The sequence below is a fragment of the Sinohyriopsis cumingii genome, chromosome 11, assembly GCF_028554795.1.
Source record: "Sinohyriopsis cumingii isolate HCF-2022 chromosome 11, ASM2855479v2, whole genome shotgun sequence".
Taxonomy (NCBI): Eukaryota; Metazoa; Mollusca; class Bivalvia; order Unionida; family Unionidae; genus Sinohyriopsis; species Sinohyriopsis cumingii.
Genome location: NC_142971.1, coordinates 20,119,096 through 20,127,404, shown reverse-complemented (window position 1 = coordinate 20,127,404; position 8,309 = coordinate 20,119,096).

Below are 8,309 nucleotides of genomic sequence, written 5' to 3'. Positions count from 1 at the left end.
AAATTCATTGTGCATTATTAATCCACAAATATCAAATAATTCTTTCGTTTCATGCAGCTTCACATAAATCAAAGCTTCATGGATCTATGCTACAAATACTGTATCAATTTTAGCATCCGTGCTCAGATTCAAATTGTATATATGTCTTTGTAAGAGCCCAAATAATATATACTGGGTTCCATCATATTTGTACGCGTCACATTATCTCCATCTTTATCATTTACCAGGATATTTGAAATTCTGTGTGCTGTACAAATAAACAAAATGTTGATATTATTCATGCTCTTCACGTTGTTTCGCTTATATCAAAGATTCACGCACATGAGCTATACAGTGCCGTGTTAATTTTAGAATCCATGATCAGAACCAACTTATATATTTCTCTTTGTTAATGCCCGAGTTATGTATATATATATATATATATATATATATATATATATATATATATATATATATATATATATTGGGTTTCCTTCACAATTGTAGGCGTCTAATTATCTTCATGGATATCATTTAATATCTCTTGATCCTAATGCATTTTGATTTAGCAGCTTTCTTCTTAAGTCGTTGCTCACATGAGCTGTTTCCTATGTAAGGTACCTACATTAATTTCTTTCAAGCGGTGCATTTGCGCTCAGAACCACAATCTTCTTACCACTGCCTGTCACAGCACAAGTTGATACCAAAATAAACATGAGTATAACTATTTTTGTTTACAATAACCATATGATACTGACCACCAGTAAATGAAAGAGCTATTCCTTATTTTAGACAAAAATCGTATCACGAGGGTATACAGTGTAACAATCGACCAAAGTCTGTTTATTACTGCAAGTTCTCTTAAAACATCCGTGCTTAGAACCAACATTTCCTGGTGAAAGAAAATTTCATAAAAACAGAGTTCCGATGCTCATTCATCTTTTAGAACAAATGACAAAATGAATAAGATCTTTACTGCCGCATTTAAATTCACGTCCTTTTTTCAGTCATTTGCCGATAACATGTAGATTACGGACATTTACTTCATCGATGATAACATCCCTGCTGCGAACCAAAACAACTTCGTATATGAGTGTGTGTGCTTTGGATTTTTAACGTAGCTTTACAAAATTTTCAGTCATATTGCTATGATGTCTGCAGTGTGACAGTTTATGGTGATGCCTAGCACTGGGACATCATGCTGCAGACATGTAGCATGATGTCCTACCCAGTCACATTATTCTGACACCAGGCAGACCAGTCCTAACATTAACCTCTTAATGCTGAGCGCCAAGCGAGGCAGCTGTTAGTACCATTTTTGTAAATCTTTGGTATGACTTGGCCGGGGATCAAACCCACGACCTCCCACATCCGAGGCAGCCGCTCTAACCACTAGGCCACCGGAGCGGTCACTTCATATATGAAATACTACAATCTAGATAACGTCTTTAATAGGATATGTGAAGTTCAGTGTGCGGTAGATACCAACAAATTTCGTACAGTTCGTTCTTTTCATGTTTTACTTACGTCAAAGATTCATCCACCTGAGCTATAAAGTACAGTATCAATTTTTGCATCCATGCTCAGAACCAATTTATATATTTCTCTTTGTAAATGCCTGAGCAAGATATATTTCGCTTACTACACATATGTAGACGTCACGTTATATTCATTTAACATCTCTGGATCTTTAGGTATTGCAATTTAGCAGCTTTATTCTTAAATCGTTGCTCACAAGAGCTGTTTCCTATCTTAGGTTCTTACTCTCGTTTCTTTCAAGCGATGCATCTGCGCCCAGAACCACGACCTTCGTACCACTGCCTGCCACAGCACACGTTGACGCCAAATAGACATCAGTATAACTATTTTTTTCGACAATAGCCATCTGATACTAACCACCAGTAAATGAAAGGACTATTTCTTATTTTAGACAAAAATCGTATCACGAGGATATATAGTGTAACAAACGACCATAGCCTGTTCGTTACGACAAAATTCCCGTATAACATCTGTGACTTGAGCCAAGATTTCCTGGTGAAAGAAAATTACAAAAACATAGAGTTCCGATACTGATTCATCTATCAAAACAAATGACCAAATGAATAAGATCTTTACTGCCGCATATAAATTCACGTCCTTTTCCCAATCACGTGCCAATAACATGTAGAATACGAACTTCTACTTCGTCAATGATAACATCCCCGCTGGGAACTAAAACAACGTATATGAAATATTATGCATTTGAAATTCTGTGTGCTGTATAAATTCAACAAATTTCATACTGTTCTGAGTCAGATATATTTCGTATCTTACAGATCTGTAGACGTCACATTATCTCCATGTATATCATTTAAAATCTCTTATCTTTAGGTATTGCAATTTAGCAGCATTATTCTTAAATCTTTGCTCACAAGAGCTGTTTCCTATCTAAGGTACCTATACTTGTTTCTTTCAAGCGATGCATCTGTGCTCAGAACCATGACTTTCTTGCCACTGCCTGCCACAGCACAAGTTGATGCCAAAATAAACACAAGTATGACTATTCTTTTTACAATAACAATCTGATACTAATCACCAGTAAATGAAAGGACTATTCCTTATTTTAGACAAAAATCGTATTACGAGGGTATACAGTGTAACAATCAACCAAAGTCTGTTTATTACTACAAGTTCCCTTATCACATCCGTGCCTGGAACCAATATATCCTGGTGAAAGACAATTTCATAAAATTAGAGATCCGATACTCATACATCTTTCAGAACAAATGACAAAATGAATAAGATCTTTACTGCTGCATATAAATTCACGTCCTTTTCCCAATCATGTGCCAATAACATGAAGAATACGGACATTTACTTCATCGATGATAACATTCCTGCTGGGAACCAAAACAACTTCATATATGAAATACCATTTTCTAGGTAAGATCTTTACTAGAATATTTGAAAATCTGTGTGCTGTATAAATCAACAAATGTCATACTGTTCACGCTTTTCATGTTGTTTCACTCACATGAAACATTCATGCACCTGAGCTATAATGTACTGTATAAATGTTTGCATCCGTGCTCAGAACCAATTTATATATTTCTCTTTGCAAATGCCCGAGTCAGATATATTTCATTTCTTACACATCTGAACACATCAAATTATCTCCATGTATATCATTTAACATCTCTTGATCTTAAGGTATTTACCGTGCAACACCCCATGCACACAAGCCATAAACGCCGTGTGGAGTGCCTATAATCCTACACCAGCTATTAGAAGAAAGGGCAATTGTGTAAAAGAAGGAGATGAAGTCACACCAACATACTATCCAACACATCTCTTCTACCATACAATACCCAATAAACACTATCCTAAACACCTTGTGACATCTCTTAAATCCCACACCTAATATTAGGGGTATTATGTAAACTCATGGACTAAATCTCTCAAACATACTATCCAACACAGCACCTATAATATCCATTGCCGCATACACACAATCCAAAACTAATGAACTGTTCCCAAATCAAATGTCCGATGAAGGGACTAAATCTCTGAAACATTATATCCATTACATCACCTATAACATCCAACACCCCATGCACAATATGCATTGTGCAGTGTCCCCATACTTACTATCAAAATAAAAGGGTAGGATTTAAAGCAAGGAGATTAAATTGCACAAACATACTACCCAACACACTACCTATACCATCCTACACCCCATACACATTATTCAAAAGGGATCTTTATAAAGACCGGTATATATTCGGAACAGTCGTGTTACTGTTACCGCCTGACCTTAAACTGTTGCTCCCACGTTAAACCTATGGGTGTATTGATAGGGTCAAAAGTGTTTGTAGTGACATAAGGGTTTATGGGGATAGAAGGGTGTATAAGAACAATAGGGTTTATGAGGCTAGAAGGGTTGAGAGAGTCAAAAGTGACCCTTTAAACTTGTTTTCTGTTAAACCTCTGAACCCTTTTAACATAGGAAATCCAGTTTCTTCCCAAGAGTATCTCCTATCTAAGTCTATGGGCAGCGTTAATTCGTGTTTGTCACCCATTAAAGACCACGTCAGGCTTAGATGGTGTGTTCAATACTATATTTGTGTGATTTGATCTCCTTCCCACATTTGTTTATAAATAATAATGTTCTGCTTTGACTTGTGGACAAAACAAACTTCCTACATCCATTATATTAATAGAAAAAATATTTTTAGCTAAAAGAAAACAATTGTTCTGGCCTGAAACAAATTTTAATGCACAAAGTCTAGCTACATTTCATTTTTTTTATCAAAGCTGTCTTAAATTGACATAATTTTAAAACTATTGAAATATGCTTCCACCTGCTTGATATGAAAATAAATTAGAGGCTATCTGGGTAAGATTTAGTAGAACACATCAGGTGGAACATTTCCTGAATGTTTGATGCCATTAAATGAATAATTTAAAAAAATATATCAAAATTATGTTTCTCATCTGGTAGTCATCGATACCATGATATACATATTGGTTTGTTTTTCATGCAATGGTAAATGCTTCCTTCAGTTCTTTGGCCTAAATATTACCTATGTATTATTCTGGGGAGAAGTGAAAAATATAGTTTAGACTGTACATAGTTACTGTGGAGTTTGAATGGTCTCTACAGAAACCATAACTTGCAGTACATTATTCCAGGAAAATTTGGCCAAATATGGCTGTATATTTAGATGCCAAAGTATGTTTTTGATCATCATGTTATGGAATAGATTGTCACTCCATAAGTTCCTGTTGGACAGATGATAAATGCATAATGTAGCATACTATGTGTGTCTTGTGTAAAAAGTTCTTTAAAGTTCCTAGCAGTCTGAACACGCATCGTTCTTAGGACCAATTTCATCAATATGATCATTCGGGATCTTTGGTATCAGAATTTGTCTCGTAGAACTTATGGAAAGTTATTTTAAAATAGAAATCTTTGGAAACCCAGCATGTCTGCTTTTACTTCTCTTTTATGCATTATTAACCCCATAACGCTCTAGGTGCATGCACGGATGTTAATGAAAATTCTGCAACAAAGGTGGTTTAGATGCAAACATCAGTGTCACATTGGTTGATTGATATGATTTTTAAAATAACTTCCTCAAAGACATTAATTCGATCTTGAAGGTGGCACCAAGACAATGTGTCACGTAAGTGGCGGTAAGTATCTTCTGTTCATTAAAAACTCTTGTTAACTAAGAACTCAAATTGTCGTGAATGAAATATGAAGATAACCAGGTGATATGTAGTGGCTGCAATTCCACCAATGCAGTTTCTTCAAATTCATTGTGTAAAAGCAAAAATAAAGTGCCAGGTCCTTTACCGACACTCTTCATGAAGTTGTCACAATGTCTTGGGTTCCTTGCTGACTCAGTTCCTGAAATGTACATAACCAAGTAATCTAAACTGTCAATTATCCTTTGCTGTTACCCTTTCCAAAAAGAAATGAGTCTAAGCTATTCATTGTCCTTTGCTAACAAACTGCCCAGAAGTTTTTAAATGTACTTTATATTTTGATTTTAGAGATTAAAACAAATTTATTTTGACAAAAATGCACTTGATAAAAAAACAATGCTATTTCCAAACCGATCTAGTTGGGAAACTTTCATGATTTGGATATTTGTGTAGTTTCTCGTGACTGTTTTCATGCTTTCTGTTAGTTTAAAAAAAAAACAGGTTTTATCATTTTTATGGAATGAAAAGATGACTGTGATGTGTCGAATTTTGAATTACAGAAAATTTAAAGTTGAACGCATTGAGCAATTCAAGTCTTATCGCAGTCAAGCCAGAAAAGTCTTTGGGAGGGGTCACTTTGACCTTTCTTCATTCATCTCCCCCATGTCAGTGTAAACTTAAAAGGAACAGCATTCAGACCTAGTAAAATTGACGGGTATCTTAACACAGTCCTTAGAAAGTAAACATTTGAGCTAACAACCCTAACCGCTTGGTAGGAACCTATGTCCACTTATCACATTTTCAAAGGGAAATTGTCATGCACTGTTGTACACAGATTCTGAGCCATCTAAATCTGAAGAAAGTAATTTTTTTTTTGCGAAAGATTAGGGACCACCGCATTTAACTGGGTAAAATAAATTAGGACGTACACTTTAGAGCAATCTGACTTTAAAGTGACGAACCTAGTCGAAATTCTTTAGTCTGGAAATTTCCTAGAAGAGGAAACTTAGTTGACTCCATGGAAAGCATAAAAGTGATTAGTGCTTTCCTCGTGAAACAAGAAAGGACCAGGTGGTCATCGTGTAAAAAGAAAGGTATGCTTAATGCTAGGACGCACAAGTCCTGAAAGAAACAGTGACAAGGTATGCAAATTTAGGTTCACATAATATTCTATTAATTGTTTGTTTTATGAAAATGTGTTTGCTATGACTAGGTTTCTATATTATGTATCGTGTATTCAATTCATGGGAAGGTTTGATGCAAGAGATGTTATGCCATTTATTTGATTCAATTTCATGGAAAGTGTTGATGCTATAGTTATATTGCAATTTATTTTATTCAATTTCATGGAAAGTGTTGTTGCTAGAATTGTTATGCAATTTATCTTTTAATTTTAGAGTTATTAGTTCCTTGGTAGAATTGATTGCATGTGATCCAAATATTTATATGTGTAGGATTTCATATGGTTATATGAAATAACTTGCTTGGTGTTAGAATGCTACAGATCATCGTGAGTTAATGATAATTACCTAGTTGAGTTACATTTCTTTTGAATTTCACGCAATAGATATCGAACATGTAGTAGCAAATGTAAAATAATACTGTAATATTTAGTAGACGCTCACGTGGTAATTTAAGACTTGCTGCTGGAAAGCAAGGTCAATGTCCTACCATACTAAGTCAGAATGTACACAGTGTGTGGATAGCAACATGCTCTGAATAACATAAAGTGAATTATGTACCTCTAAATGGAAGGTATGCAGAATTATGGGGTAAATTTGTCCTTTAAGGAACAGCTTTTGTAGAGCAAGATGAGACCGTCCAAAAACAAGAGTATGGGGAAAAGAAAGAAAGAAGGAGGAGGTCAGAATAAAAGGACCAGGAAGTCCATGAAGGGGCAGAACCTAGAGTTTAGGAAGGATGAACTAGGAGACGTTGATATACGGTCAAAGTGAATGAAGGTGATGCAATCGATCGTGGACATTGCGCTCTTTTCACCTCTTGTTATGATGATGTAATAAATCCAAATTTGACACACCAGTTAAATTCTACTTAGATAATCTAACTTGAAGTGGAAGTGCCATTTTATTTTGTTCTGTTTAAATTTGTTATTTTCTTGTCAAAAGGGGGCTTGTATTGTATATTTTCTTCCCAGTATTCTCGCTCAGTTCTCTGTTGAAATTCCATTCTTCTTTCACTCTTGCTGGGATATAATATCGAGGGAGCCAAACCCAATTAACCACCCCTCTTACTAAGAGGGCAATGTTACAATGACAAATATACACAACTTAATAAACTTTTGCATTTTCTATAAGAACGTTTTTATTTGAGAAACTAATTAGAAATGAGAGAAGAGGAGCAGTTTTGTGTTCAGTTTTTCTAAAATAATAAGATTGTCCTCTAGGCAAATTAAAAATAACTCTCATGGCTCTTGTACTACTTGTTTTCTTTGAGATACGCTGATACACCTAAACAAATTTATATTGGAGTCTCTTACCTTATTGAAGATGAAAATAATCATTGTCTTCTACTAGACATCCTTCATAATTGAAACTAAATATAATCTACATTTGCCATTAGCATAACAAGATTTTCAGACCATCCCCAATTTAGAAAACTAAATTATGGGTCCTCCACGAAATAAAAAAAATGTTGGGGTTGCTACACCAACACCAGGGGATAAGGGGAGCTCCCCTAACACACACACAAATAGGGAACAATTCCTAGAGTATGTTTTTATTTATAGATAGATAGTTAAAATTATTCTTTATACATGTAGATAGATAGTAACAATTATGCTTTAAATGTAGGAGCTTCTGGGTTCTTCATCCACTTCGGTCCCTTCCACAGACACCTTGCCCATTTGTTCATGCCACCCATCAACAATATTCCTGAGTCTGGCCTAATCTCTTTGTTTTATCTTTTGCACGATCTATGCCAATATTATATAAATATGCTGAATGTAAAGCGACATTGCCCCTGAATCCATCTTTACCGTCAAATAAATAAATATAAGCCTAATCATGTAATTGTTGTTTAATGAGAGACATACAGATGAACAGACAAAGACACTCATGTTATCATGTATACTTTTACTGTGTACTACCTTGAGATGACTTCCACGATCCCAGTGTACAAGA